This window comes from Eleutherodactylus coqui, chromosome 1, assembly GCF_035609145.1.
Source record: "Eleutherodactylus coqui strain aEleCoq1 chromosome 1, aEleCoq1.hap1, whole genome shotgun sequence".
NCBI classification, from domain to species: domain Eukaryota; kingdom Metazoa; phylum Chordata; class Amphibia; order Anura; family Eleutherodactylidae; genus Eleutherodactylus; species Eleutherodactylus coqui.
The window spans coordinates 459,072,961-459,088,424 of record NC_089837.1 but is presented as its reverse complement, the minus strand read 5'-3'; the positions used below and the strand labels follow the sequence as shown (position 1 = coordinate 459,088,424).

General features: G+C 44.1%; 1 pseudogene; it reads left to right on the top strand.

The window, feature by feature from the left end:
- The window catches only part of LOC136583369 (uncharacterized), a 200,049-nt pseudogene that overhangs the window by 182,457 nt on the left and 2,128 nt on the right, over positions 1-15,464 (top strand).

The window sequence follows — 15,464 nt, the reverse complement described above, 5'->3', positions numbered from 1 at the left end:
GACAGCAGTATTGACGCAAAAACATGGAGGACGTCCTCGGTCACTTGGGTATTACTCCGGTAGCCCGAGGAGCCCCCTCCTGTGTCTGTGCGGTGGCAGCAGTACAAGTAAGGGTTGACAAATCTTCTGAGTTGGTCCTGGACTACCCCCTAGTGGTTCTCACCCCTCATGACATCCAGAGTATACTCACTCAAGTACAACCTAAACACCTGTCTCTAGCTTGTCAAATAAGGTTGCAATGTGCTTTGCTCATGCCCCCCCTTTAATATTTCTTTTCAATGGTGAACCCGGCTACTCTTCTTCCAATCGAGTATCCTGTTTCAAATGGGGGAGGGGGAGGCATAGGTGATCAAATGGGGGAGGGGGATGCATAGGTGATCTATGTACTACAGATCAGCTATTTTAAAAAAAAATTTTTTGCAAATAAGAACGTGATCTATTTGGAATAGAATATCAGCATGATTGTCTAGCATTGATGCAACAAGAAAGTTTAAGTTTTAAAGAGTTATTGAAACCCCTTGTTAATACATATTTTGAGTTGTATTTTATAGATGGTACCAGGGTGATTGACGACTCCACACCAGATGTTCACACAACAAGATCTCTAAAAGCAGAATGCCTCCGCATGTCTCGATACAAGAAGCGGAACTGAAGGCCCTCACTGAGGCGTGTAGAGTGACAGAAGGTAACCATTTACACTGACTCCTGGTATGTATTCGGCATAGATCATGGTTACGGCCCAATATGGAAGGCCAGACATTTTTAAACTTCTGTAGGACAACCCATTGAGAATGGTGTAGCAGTACAGAACCTTATGAAAGCCCTACTCCTACCAGACAAAGTAGCAATCCTGAAGGTGAAAGCTCATACTAAAGCCAACAGTGCAGAAGCAAAAGGCAACGCCCTAGCAGACTTCAGCGCAGACAGCGGCCCTCAAGCCGTGGAAGAAAGAAGAAAAGAAGATACTGACCGCACAAGTCAGAGACTATGATTTGGACTTTGATAAAAATTTGAACATTGATGTACTAAAGACATTACAGTCACAAGCCAGCAAAGAAGAAAAAGATAAATGGACTAATATGAGAGCAGTAGAACAGGGTGGCGTATGGCAAACAGTCAGTAACTTGCCTACCACGATCCCTGTACCCCATGATGGCCCAGCTGATCCATGGAAAGACTCACCTATCGAAGGCAGCTATGTTACCTACGCTTGAGAGAGAAAGGGTTGCCCCCTGGGTTCTTTGTAGCTGCTACATCATTTGTCCAGTTTTGCATGAGCTATGCCGTAAGCAACAGGGTAGAAGTAAATTGACCACAAAGGCACTTGCCAGGACCACTCTACCCATTTCAGGGATTGCAAATTGACAACATTCAGCTCCCACGTGTTGGGAAGTATGAATATGTGCTTGTTGTTGATGTTTTTCAGGTTGGAGGCGTACCCTGTTACAAAAGTAAATGAGCAGGTAACCGAAAAGAAGCTCATGAATAAGGTAATCTGCAGATACGGGGTACCAGAGGTAATCGAGTCAGATAGAGATACACATTTCACAGGTGAAATAATGCAACACTTCATGTCTGCCCTGGGTAACTCCCAGGCATTTGACACCCCTTATCATCCACAAAGAGCCAGAAAACCATATTGCATTATAATATTTCTCTTCAGGCAATGAAACCCTGCACCAGAGGAAAACGAAAATGGTATGATACCCTATTAGGGGGAATTGGTACAGGTGTAGGGGTTCTGAACTCTATAGATTTAGAGGTGATGAAGAATAGAATGGCTGGGGTAGGACAGGATGTTTCTAGATTGATAAATGTTCAGGCACAATGCATGCCTTCCTTGTTCCTCCCCCGATGTCTTGCATTAGGATATGATAAGGATGTATTAACGCTTTTTAATCTGGTTTTGCGGTTTAAAAGGATTTGTTTGTAAATATGAGTAAATTCATGAACTATACACAATGTAGCCTGCAATATGTATATATGATTCACGAGAGGGACAAAGCAGTCAGATGTGATGACAAATAATGAAAAATTGTGGAGAAATATTCTCAATAATGTAATTCCAGTAGCATCCTGGATACGGCCCGGGGCTGATAGTGTAGAATGCTCTGATGAGTATAGCACTGGGGAAATGACTTTTTATGATGTAAAGGACACAAGCCTGATGTGTAAGTCTGTAGTACTACCTGTGGTGTTCGGACCGCCTCTATATGCTTTACAATATTGGTTGCCCAAGTTCACAGGTACTATGATTTATAGTGAAAATAAAACCCATGGTATAGAGAACTGTGAAGAAACACTGGATGGCCTAGCATGCGGACGGAGTACAGCCGCATATGAGCCATGTTTCCAGCAGCCTTCAATCAGCATATGTGATTGGACGGTGTTACCTGCTTCTTCTATATGCTGATAGAAGTTGGCCCCCAATATGTATATGTTCTTTGTTGCCAACCGAACTGGAACCACCAGTATGTATAATCTCATCACTCCATTGTCTGGATGTATACAGAACATATCGGTGATACATTGATTTACAGAAACTTACACCTTTTTGCCAGATGCTGAAGCAACATTAAAGGTACTACTGGTACCCAGATGCTATCCCTATGTCAACTCTGACAGTATCCTTGGGTAGAATTGTAAGACTAATGATAGATACTGAACACCTTTAAAAGCATTTGGATGTTACTAACCTCTCCCTTATGGAATTAGAAAAATGTATGGGTAGGAGATAAGCTAGTCAGCCTAGGTATTGAGATCCAGGTAGACACAGAGTATAACTGGTATGATATTTTTACTGAATGGTCACCTATTGCAGGAAAGATGATGGATTTTATGTTTCACCCTTTACTAATACTGTTTCTTTTGTTCATTCTTTTGAGTGTTTGCAATTTATGGACATTCTGTGGGATACGGAGACAAGCAAATTATCTGGAATCGCTCCCTCTACGATATCGTTAAAACAGTCATACGTAAAAGAGCAACAACAGTGGGGATCCGGCGAAGAGGATAGAAAGACCGGCGAGGGTGGCTTAGCACCCTTGATAGCACCACTACAAAGGCTCTTTTCAAGATGGACTGTTTCAAAATGGGGGACTGTGAGGGTTATGAACATGAAAACTTATATATGTATACATTTCATCCATCTGTAATATACGTTTCCGGAGGCTGTAGGCCTAAATTGTACACTCTATTCTGTGTCCTATGAAAAGGTCTGCTAAATGCTTGTACATTTAGCCTAGTACTTAATTACATTATGTAGAGGTGTAATCTTAAGTGTCCATCATGTCTCCAAAGATCTTGATTATCTCGTTACACTGATCAAAAGGTTGTATGGAATGCTTTGTACTGCTGTCTAGGTAGGGCATGCAATTAGAATGTAGAGTGTGATGATAATCAGGGTACCAGACACGATGTCTACAAACAAACAAATAAAGCATTGTTTATAGAGAAGACAAAATTATGTACCAGAAAAACAGGTCGACCTCTGTAAAGCAGTTCAACCTCTGATACGCCTACTATTTTTTGTATAAGAATAAGTCAATGTACGAAATAAACTCAGATTGCTCTAAGACACGACCGTGATGCCTGTGTCTATTGCTTTCTCATGGTGGCCGGCATAACCAGCTCTGATTTGGAGCCCCACAGCATATTAACGTAACATGGATTTTATCCCTAACATCAGTATGGTCTGCAGGGAGTACCTACCTGTATAAAGCGAATTCACGCTATCTGCTAGACCATTAGAGTGTGCTTGCTACTTTTATGCATGGATATCCCAAAGTAACTATACCCCTCCCCCTCTACCCCTTGCCCAGAGCATTCTTATCAGAACTTTTTTACACTTATGAAGCTGTTTGTTTTAAATTTGGCTGACTTTTTTTATTTTTATTTTTCTTCTTCTAACTTTTGATAGGACTCCCAGCCTGCTCCATTGGCTGCTACATGTAGTAGGATTGAGCTTCCTGAAAACGGAAGTGGTGCCGGCCAGCAGCCGGGTGCAACACAACTGGATTTGAGCACTGCCCAAATGGCACAGACAGCCGACGGCTGGCAGATCATATCAACTGCTCAAATCAAGGACCAATCTGGAGGTGATAACTCTTCAAAGAACCGTCCAATAACCCCTAGACAACATGTGGCTGCAGTGGCCCCGAATGTGCAGAATAAGCAGGTGCTAGCCAGTCGGCAAGGTGTAATGCCGAATATTCAGTATCGAGTTATACCTCAGTTTCAGACAGTAAATGGGCAACAGCTGCAGTTTACCACTGCTCCTCAGGTCAATGTCCAGCAAGATGCCTCTGGACGGCGGCAGATTATCCCAGCTACAAATCAACAAATTACTACCAATCGCACTGGTGCAGGAAACATACTTGCTGCCATGCCCAAGCTTCTTCAGCAAGCTGTCCCTATTCAGGGGGTTGGTCTAGCCAACAATGTCCTTTCAGGACAGACCCAGTACTTGGCCAAAGTTCCCATTGCGCCTAATGGCAATATCACCCTTCTCCCTGTGAACGCAGCTTCTCTGACTCCCACATCTCAGTCAGTGACACTGAGCACTCAGGATAACTCTCAGCCTGTTACTTCATGCGTTAGTTCTTCGCAGCTGGCCACCTTTCAGGCAAACACCTCTTTCACCAATGCCAATACCTTTTCCACCAGCACCACTGCTAGCGGTATGAACCTCTTGAACGTTGGTCCCAGGTGTGCTACTGCCATTGGTACTTTCCAAGTTCAGAGTTCTCAGAGATCCACTGGTCAGCTCAACTTGGTGACAGACTCTGTTCAACAGGGCCAACAAAAAGCTAGCGACCGAACTCGGCAGCAACAACAGATTCTCATTCAACCACAGATTGTTCAAGGTGGACAGACTATCAAGACATTACAAGCTGCACAGCTTACTGGCCAAACCTTCAGTGCACAAGCCATCTCCCAAGATGCTCTACGGAATCTTCAGTTTCAAACTCTGCCCAACACTGGTCCAATCACAATCCGCACTCCTACAATGGGCCCCAACGGGCAGGTTACTTGGCAAACGATCCAGTTGCATAAACTTCAGGTTAAAAATCCTCAAGCTCAGACAATCACTCTTGCTCCGATGCAAGGTGTATCACTGGGGCAGGCAGGCAATGCCAATATGCAAGCTGGTACAGTGACCATGAATGCTGCTCAACTTTCATCAATGCCGGGCCTTCAGACCATCAACCTAGGTGCCTTAGGAGCCTCTGGAATACAAGTACACCAGCTTCAAGGGGTTCCACAGACTAGAACTAATGCAGCTGGTAAGTCTCTTGCACGTTGTATTTGATTTGTAATAGTTGACTGATGGACAGAAGTGATTATTGGCCTTTTCTAGGCTGGACATGTAGCCAATGCAACGAAGAGAACTCTATTGGACAGGCTGCTTAAAGGCCATGGACACCTTTTGGGGGACGTTTAAGGTTTTTTTAAAAAGTGCATTTTGGAGGCTGTCCAAACTGAAGATTTTTATTTATTTATTTTTTTAAGCGAACCCAACTTGTCTTCTGCATGCCCCTTTATATGGTAAACTGCAGACTGAGGCGAAGCTCACACGGGCAGAATTTGTGATCGGCGTCCACGCGATGGGTCTGCAGCATTAAAAAGTACGCGCATGACCGGTAGTCAGCTGCAGTGGTCATCCGCGTGGAGAATCTGGTCCGCCCGTATGAGCCTGGCCTGAGTTTCAAGAGATGGACTGAGGGCTTGGTGGTCAGTCCTTACCTCTTCTGTCCTGAACATTCTTATCAGCTAATTATAACCCCAACATAAGTTTAGCATTGTTATGGTCATAAATTAACTGATTACTTTCAGGAGAACAGAGGGTAATCACACTGTTGGTCCAGCTTCACTGAAGGCTCTTATGTTGACGCTCGGCCTAGAATTTTATATGTATGCAATGATTTATAAGCTACAGAAGACAAACTGCTAAAGTTTTAGTTAAACCGACTGCAAAAATGATTTGCCTCAAATTGAATGCAATTATGTGTGGAGAAATTTGAGTGAGCTCCGGACTGGTGTACGTGCCAAACGGAAATGGTTATTCTGGCCACACAGGGTTAAACAAACTGCACATAACGCCAGTTTTCACGTTTACAAGCTTGAGCTTTGTTTAGCCTGTGCAGGATGATGCATTATCCACTCCAATAAAGGACCAGGCAAAAGACTAAACTCAGATTCTACAAAATACTTAAAGGGGTTTCCATGCAATTTTTATCGATGACCTATCGGGATAGGTCCATGAGGCTCATTTACATGCAATGAAGCTAATAAAGTGCTAATGGACATTATGCAAAATGATCACTAGAACTGTCAATCTTTCAATCGTTTGAAATATTCTTTGCGTGTAAATGAGCCTAAATCATCCTCTCCAGCAGCATGTCTCCAGTAGTTAAAGAAAACCACTTCCTATTTAGTGATCCTTTCCAGTGTCTTGCAGCTATCTGGCTATAGCGATGCATTGGTACATGCAAATGTGTCTTCTTACAGATCGTTGCATCTTGTAGCAGCAGCACTGGATTAACTAGTTTTTCATATTTAAACTGCCTTGCTTCATACGGATTTGCTTGCAGCTACCGGACTCTCATAGCATTAATAAATAACGGCATTAACTGCTTGTAAATATACTAACATGTATAATGAGTCATATGCTGGTAGACTGCTAGTACACTGACTGCTAAGGCTGCCTGTCCACAGGTGATGGTCATAGTGTGATCTGCGCCCGCTATGGAAAAGCTTTCCATAGGCTAACTATTAAAATCGTGGCATGCTGCGATTTGCCGCGATTCTCCGCGGTGAGCCTGTCAGTGCTCCCACGTGGCGGAATATCGCTAGCTATATTCTGTCTCAGGCCGTGGACAGGCAGCCTAAAAGTGTGTGTATACATATGGCTATATGTGTGTGTATATATTTACATTACACTGAAATTTATCATTTCCCTCTGCTGTGGGTATACGATTTTCTTAGACTTGCAAATTTATTTATGTATTTATTTGTTGGAGTGGTGGTGATGGGGTTAAAGTACATTGTATAAAACGCTTACATATTTTGTGCTAATTTTATGGGGGTAATGGCGCAGAAGGAAGCAACATCTCTACCAGCATATGACTTATTACAAATATAAGTATAGGTAGTTGCTACTGTTATATACACGTTCTGAGCTTAGAGGTCCATTGGGCAGTCCTATCGGTGATTGACAACTATTGTGCTATGTACAGTCATTAAGATAGCTGCCGATCACTGATAGGACCGCCCACTGGACCTCTAAACCCAAAATGTGCAGAGATATAAATGAGCAAACATCTGCTGAACAGTCCAATGGGTGGTTCTATCAGTGGGTAACAGCTCCCCCTGTACATACACAGCTGTCAATCACTGATAGGACCGTCCGCTGGACTGTTCAGCGCAGAATCAGCAAAGGGTTAAATGAATAAAATACAAGTTATAGTGATTCTTCCCCATAAAACTATATCCTTCTGCTCGGCTCATCCTGCTCTATAATGTGATGCCTGCAGTTGGCTGAGCTGGTTCAAGCTGAAGATTCCCTTTAATTCAAATGAAACCTAGTCCTCATTCGTACGTATTACAGCGTCATTTTGTATAGAGCCATAGCAGGGCTTATGCTGTCGGTTATGAGGTGATTTTATGTAGATGTGTTTTCTTTTCCAGACTCCTTATAAATCCAACAAAAATGGGTGAATAACTTCTAATGGGTAGACTAGCTCAGTGCACACGGCTCAGTCACCGGGGGGCGCTGCACATTTCTTGTTTCCAAGGATTTCTTATTCCAGAATCAAAAACTGTCTTGCCCTCAAAGTACTCTAAACTGGATTTATTAGTCAACTGTAGTGTTGTCACTTTATGCTGCCCCGCCCCACCCCTTATATTGGAATATGAGGACAGATTGCATTGACAATCTTGTTTAAGGCCACTCTCGCACAATACATTTAAAGCGCCCCACTAAACGCTGTTAAATGCCTTCATTGATTACAATGTGGCTTCTCAGAACAATGATTTTATGTTGAGTTTAAAATTCATTTTTTGGCCAGGGAGCTGATAGCAGGGACCGCATGCTGTGATTCCCCATGGCAGCGCTGATCATATTGTAATCAGTTGCAGTCCTACAGCGTAATAAAGGAGCTGCATGCAGATAACAGACCACCTGTTCTCTGCATACAGCTCAGGGAGACTCATTTACATGCAAATGCAGCTAATAAGCTACAAATGGGCATTAGTGGTCATTAGCAGCTTATGCAAAATGATCGCTTAAACGGTCATTCATCCTATCTTTTGAGCAATCCTCTTTGTGTGTAAATGGGGCTAATGAGGGTCCTGTAACAAACTAGGGTATGTTTAAAATCAGTTTGGCATTGACCTTTATGTCTGGGCAGCATGCAGATAACATTATTTATTTTTCTCCACAGGAGATGGAACCGGCCACTCAAGCATTCCTGCGGCTGGTGCTGACGGTTTACACGAGGATCATTCTGCCATGGAGGAAGGTAAACCGAGGCCAGATCCCCAACCCCAACCTGGACGGAGGAAGCGTGGAGAGGCTTGCACTTTTCCTTACTGTAAAGACAGCAAAAGAAGGTATGAATTGCAAATAAGGCAGCTCAGTGCTGTATAGTAAAGATGATGCCTTGCCGTCCGCCCCTCAACACTGACCCACAAGAAATCTAGAAAGCAAGCATTACACGGCGACCATTTTTAAATCGATGGATCATTGGCAGATTAGGTCTTAACCTTCTTTCAATCCAATTTCCCTGCCACCTGCACACTCCCTAGCTCTTATTTATTTTTGTGTAGGAAAGTGCATTGTGGATGCCTTGGAATTACTCAACAAGCACATAAAAATGATGTCCTAATGATTGTATTAGTAATTTAAAAAAAATCTATCACAGCGCTCCTCCCAATATTCAAATAACTCAATGAGGTGCAGATGTAGATAAGAAAGGGACTTACCCGGTGCGGGTGGGATGGCCCCCCAATATGGAGGGGCTCCCACACAACACCTTCATGTCCCGGTAGGCGTATAATTAATCCAATGGATAGGAATCCAATGTGGGGTTTAACTAAGCCCTGTGTGCACAGGGGGAGCAAGCCTCAGTCCGTCGTGTCCCCAATGAAGGGATCAAGCTGGGCAAAGCACAAAAAGCAAAAGAGGGCTCAGCGCTTCACGAAATCAGTCCAAAAAAAGTTATAAAGATGATACCATATAGGACCCTTTAATCAAACATGCAACGCGTTTTGTCGCGGTACAAACGCGACTTTATCAAGCATAATCAATTACAGAACCCAGACATATATAAACATAAAATGTGGGACTTGCAGTGCCAGTCCTGTAGTTCCGCGAGTGCTGATCCTCCCCCTAGTGAATGCCGTCCCGGCGCTATGAGCGCCATCGGTGGAGTGAGTCTTCTGGGTGATGCGTGTGAGGTGATGACGTCCACCGTCAGAACGCATCCAGGGGCACATTACAGAGGCATGGATGCGTGAGTGACGTAGCCACGTTCCTATGGAAGCACAGCCTAAGGAGGAGGAACGCAAGCGTGGGAATACTGTGTAGCTCAAAATGTTTAGCTGAAACATAATGGGACAAAATGACCCGTTACTTTTAACCTCTAAAACCATCAGTTAAAGGACCCTAAAAAATATGAAGACAAACAATTAGTAAATAGTTAAAAAAATGCATATAAAAAAATAAAGTGTATATATGAAAGGCACTCTGTCATATATAAAAATATCTTTAGGCCTCATGTCCACGGGGAAAATCAAATCTGCTCCGGATTTGTAACGCGGATTTGGGCCGCGGATGCAGTGCGGATGAGCTTAAAATAGTATTTTATTGCATGCGGATGACACGCGGATGCGTTTTTTTTCACGCGTGTATGCACGCGGATGGCATTTTTGCATCTGCGCGTGAAAAAAAATGCAAGGCCACTGAAAAAGAAGCCAAACTTGTAATCCGCATGCAGATTTCACGCACCCAAATAAATGGCATTTAACACCCGCAGCGGATTTCCCGCACCCCATAGAGATCAATGGGGCCATCCGGAGCGTGATCCGCACCTAAATGGAGCATGTCCATTTTTTTTCATGCTCCATGATTTTTCTAATTCACATTTATTGACCATCCGCGGGTATTTAGCTACCCGCGGGTGGTCAATGCATTCCTATGGGGCGCGGATCCGCGCGCGGGTGATCCGCTGCGGATTTTAATTATTATTTTCCCCGTGGACATGAGGCCTTACACCCAAACATGCGCATATTTCATTATGTAGTTGCAGACTCTGTCCTAAAAGATGGACTATGTGTATCACTGATAAGGTGCCTATCTCTAGGCTATATACCATATCCAAATAACATGTATAAATATGTATAAAAATATAATATATATAAAAGGTAAACATAATCTAAACAAACATATATATATATATATAAAAATTAGTATCCATAGGTGCACCCTGTATCTAATAAACATATATATATATAGTATCCATAGGTGCACCCTGTATCTAATAAACATATATATATATATATATAGTATCCATAGGTGCACCCTGTATCTAATAAACATATATAGGGAATAAATGAAAAATTAGATCTAAAACATTCCATCTAGCTACAATACTAAATGTAGATACATATTACTAATGTGAAAAAGATGTATACGTCAACATCAAGGAAATATGAAATATTAGACATTCTCTAGAACCTCATTTAATCCATGAGGGATCAATGTGTCGAGTTTAAAAATCCAGAACATCTCTTTGATACGGAGCTTATTGATCGACTTGATGGAAATTATTTCTAGTGGGGTCACTTTTAAACTCGAGGGCTCACAGTCATGGTGCGTACTGAAATGCCTGGAGACACTGTTTGGTAAATCCTTTTTTGATATTGCTTTTATGGCGGGATATCCTTGTGCTTAAATTATTGATTGTCCTCCCAATATATCGTCTCACACGGACATTCCAGTAAATAAATCCCGTATCTACTTCTGCATGTCAAATGTTGTTTTATTTGAATTGTCTCTCCATCTTTGGTGGTAATATTAGTTGTGGCATGAGCAATAGGTCTACAGCTTTTGCACCGTTTTAACCCACATCTAAAAACGCCCCTTTTTGCGTGATTCAATCTTTCCTCCAGTTCTAATTTTCTCTCATTTTTAGGGCAAGATGGGGCTAGCAAGTTTTTAAGTGTTCTATTCTTGCGAAAAATGCAGATAGGTTTCCCATTTAATTTTTTCCCTAGAAAAGGGTCACTTTTCAAGAGGCCCCAATGTTTTTGGATGATCCCCTTAACCTTGCCGTGCTGAGTACTATATTTAGTAATGAACAGGGTTTTTAATAGGTCCTCCATACCATTTACATTATTGTTGTTTTCGTCCTTACCTTCATTATCTAGACTGGCCTTGATATATGCCCCTTCAATGACCTCTCTCGGCTATCCTTTTTCCTTAAGGCTGGGTTCACACTGGGCGTATTCCCAGCGGAAATCCCGTGGTTTGGCCGCATCAAAAACCGCGAGATTTCCGCCGGGAGAACCGCTGCGGCTTTGAAGCGGCCCGGCCGCTCGCTTTTCCGTTGCGGCCGGCGCTCCCATAGAGGAGAGCGCGGCCGCAGCGGAAAGAAAAGATAAATATACATGCTGCATATTCTGAAACCGCGGCCGCCGCAGCCGTGGTTCCAACCTGACTTACCGCAGCGGATTGGCCGTCCCATGTGGACGAGATTTCTGAGGAATTCCGCGGTAAATCCGCCCTGTGTGAACCCAGCCTAAAGCATTTTTTAATGACCTGTGCTTGACATTCAAAGTCTGATCTTTTTGAACAATTTCTCTTGATCCTTTTAAGTTGGCCGTATGGTATATTTGTTTTCCACCGTTTGAGATGGCAGCTGTTAAAATCAAGATAACTATTAGTGTCCACTGGTTTGAAGAAAGTTTTAGTGATTATTCAGTTATCCTCTGTGGAGACTTCCAAGTCCAAAAACACTATACTGTGCTTGTTGACCGTATCGGTGAATTTATAATTACATTAATTAACATTAAGTGTTTTTAATAAATTCCCTCAAATGTTCCATATCCCCATTCCATATAATGAGGATATCATCTATATACATCTTGTACATTATAATTCTAGAATCAGTAAATCTGTCTTTCTCAAAAAGAGCCAGATTGGCTCTCCGGACACTAAGTCCCACATTTTATGTTTATAGATGTCTGAGTTCTGTAATTGATTATGCTTGATAGAGTCGCGTTTGTACCGCGACGAAACGCATTGCATGTTTTTATTAAAGGGTCCTATATGGGATCATCTTCATAACTTTTTTTGGACTGGTTTCGTGGAGGGCCGAGCCCTCTTTTGCTTTTTGTGCTTTGCTCAGTTTTTGTCAGACCTGTCATCAAAGATGAACTATTCAATGAGAGTTGCATCTGCACTACCAAATGGGGCTGCTGCAGTATGGGTAAAGTGATTTGGCTTCCTGAGCCGTCTATACTGACAGCTGTGCCAATCCTGCTTGGCTTCTGCTTCATAGCCACTATAAAATCTACATATGAATTACTGTATTGGTTTTAATGGGAACCTGTGTAGATGGAGCAGATGTTTCTGCATGCAGACTTGAAATCTGTGTGCAGAAAAATGACATGTCACTTAATGCAGAATCCATGTCCTGAAACCACTCCATGAATTTTGCCCATTGACTGGCCTATATCAAAGCGTGGATCTGTAGCAAGAAAGTAAAAATCTGTGAGAAATCCCTGAGAACACAGAATTTGTCATGGGTTTTGATTGAAGTATTCATTGGGTAAACCTGATGCAGATTTAGAGCGTGTGAAACGTAGCCCTACTGTCACGGTCATAGTGATTCTCCACTCGCGGGACTCAATTTGTGGCATGCTGCGATTTGCCCCGGTGAGCCTGTCCGTTCTCTTCCCTGCTCCCCGGCTGCGGAATATCGCTAGTGATATCCCGCCTCGCCCGTGAACAGGGGGCCTTAATCAATAAGTAAAATGCACTGGATAAATTGAAGGCATTCTTGCATCTTTGAACCTGTTTTGTACTAATAAAACCACAAAATGACCTCGTTTTAACTTCAAACATCTTCAATCAACTTTCTTCATTCTCAGGAGTTTAAGGAATTTAGGAAAGAAAAAGCAGCACATCTGTCATATTTTAGGCTGTGGCAAGGTTTATGGGAAGACATCGCACCTGAGGACTCACTTGCGCTGGCATACAGAAAGGCCCTTTGTCTGCACTCGGGTGTCTTGCAGAAAACGTTTTACCCATCGTGATGCGCTACAGAGGCACAAGCGTACCCACACTGGTGAGTTGTATATTAAGTATTGCCAGCCACACTCGTAGTGACAAGTATGGACAGTACATTTACTTTTCACTCCCCATTTTGCCATCTATTAGTTGAGACTATTACAAAATCATATCGCATAATTACTGTTTAGAGGCTGTTGGGGCTCCTTGCACGTCTGTGGGAAAGAAAATGCTACGTTGCCAAAGCTGTGCATTGCATGACTGGCTTATACTTTTTTTTTTTTTTCTTCCAGTAGTAATTACTGTTAAAGCCCGTATTGTACATAAGGCCAGGCTCACACGACTGTGATAAAATGCTGCGTAAAAATAACGTTTTACCAACGTATTGTTGTGTTTTTTGCTAGCATTTACAGCGTATTTTATATGCACTGTAATACCCTTTCTGGTTTCTTCTATTTAGTAATTTATTTAATTCCTCCTTACGTATGTCTCCTAGCAACATGCGTAAAAAATGCAGCACATATACGGAATGTAATTGCGTATGCACTGCAGTTCAAATGCATCCATAGAGAATAGGGCTCTGTGTTTTTGCATGCTTAAAGGGGTTGTCTCGCGAAACCAAGTGGGGTTATACACTTCTGTATGGCCATATTAATGCACTTTGTAATATACATCGTGCATTAAATATGAGCCATACAGAAGTTATACATTTACCTGCTCCATTGCTGGCGTCCTCGTCTCCATGGTTCCGTCTAAATTCGCTGGCAGCTTGCTTTTTTAGACGCGCTTGCGCAGTCCGTTCTTCTCCTTTCAGCACGAGCCGCTTCAGTGTGCTCCCCGCTACAGCTCTTCTGCGCATGCGCAGACGAGCTGTCACTGCTCGGGAGCGCGCTGGAGCGGCCATTCTGTACCATCCTCTGTTAGAGGAAGGTGCAGAGCTGCCGAGCTGTCCGGAGAAGCCGCCCAGCTGTCCCGCCGTCCAGGTAAGTGATGGGCCGGGGGGGCTGCCGCTGCGCCGAGGGGGGCTGCCGCTGCGCCGAGGGGGGCTGCCGCTGCGCCGAGGGGGGCTGCCGCTGCGCCGAGGGGGGCTGCAGCTGCGCCGAGGGGGGCTGCCGCTGCGATGGGGGAGCTGCCGCTGCGATGGGGGGGCTGCCGCTGCGATTGGGGGGGCTGCCGCTGCGATGGGGGGGCTGCCGCTGCGATGGGGGGGCTGCCGCTGCGATGGGGGGGCTGTCGCTGCGCCGGGGGGCTGCCGCTGCGATGGGGGGGGGCTGCCACTGTGACGGTTACCTGCTGCCTGGCGGTGGGTGACTGGTCGGCCGTGTTCACTCCAGGGGTCCGGTCGGCGGCTGCGGGGCGTCTGGTTGTCAGGGAGACACAGCTGGTAGCGTCTCGGGAGCGCGCACGTCGGGCTGCAGCAAGCGAAGGGAAAAGAGCCGGCGGCCATCTTGGGAAAATTTTTATAAGTTGCTGAAACGCTGGAACGGTAAGTACAAGCCAGCTAGAAAAGTCATTTACAGGGGGGCTTAGTAATGTGTGCTTAATTAGGGAGACTGGGCAAAAAAAAAATTCACTCCTGCCTCGAGACATCTCCTTTAACATATAATGAATTTGTGTACTTTCATTGATGCTGTTTACTGTGTAGTATTTGCACCTAATACACAATGCAAATACGTCAGTGTGAGCCTGACCTAAAACATTACACATTTTGAAATTTGTATTTTTGTAGAATGTATAGCCACATGGTTTGTCTTCCTTTTTTTTTGGTTAGGAAACTTGGAGTTCAGAAAGCAAAATGTAAAGTTTCTCTTTAAACAGTCATTGAATTAAAACACTCTGGATGCCCGCAGCCTGCACTGGGTGGCTTCTTGCTTTAGGCTGCCTGTCCTCGAGCGGGTTTGAATTGCGTTCCCCGCGGCGATAATCCGGCTGCAGTGAACGCTCTCCATAGCGTTGCTTTGGAGAGTGCAGCCGTCCTGTCCACGAGCGGAGAATCATTGCGATTCTCCGCTCGCGGCCGGCAAATAACAGCATACTGCGATTCTCCGCGGTCAGCCTATATGTCACGCTGACAGCGGAGATCCGTCTGGCGGCTCCCAGGTGACGGAGTTCTGCCGCGGGATGCCGCAACGCCCGTGGACAGGCAGCCTTAGTAAGCAAATTCAAGTAT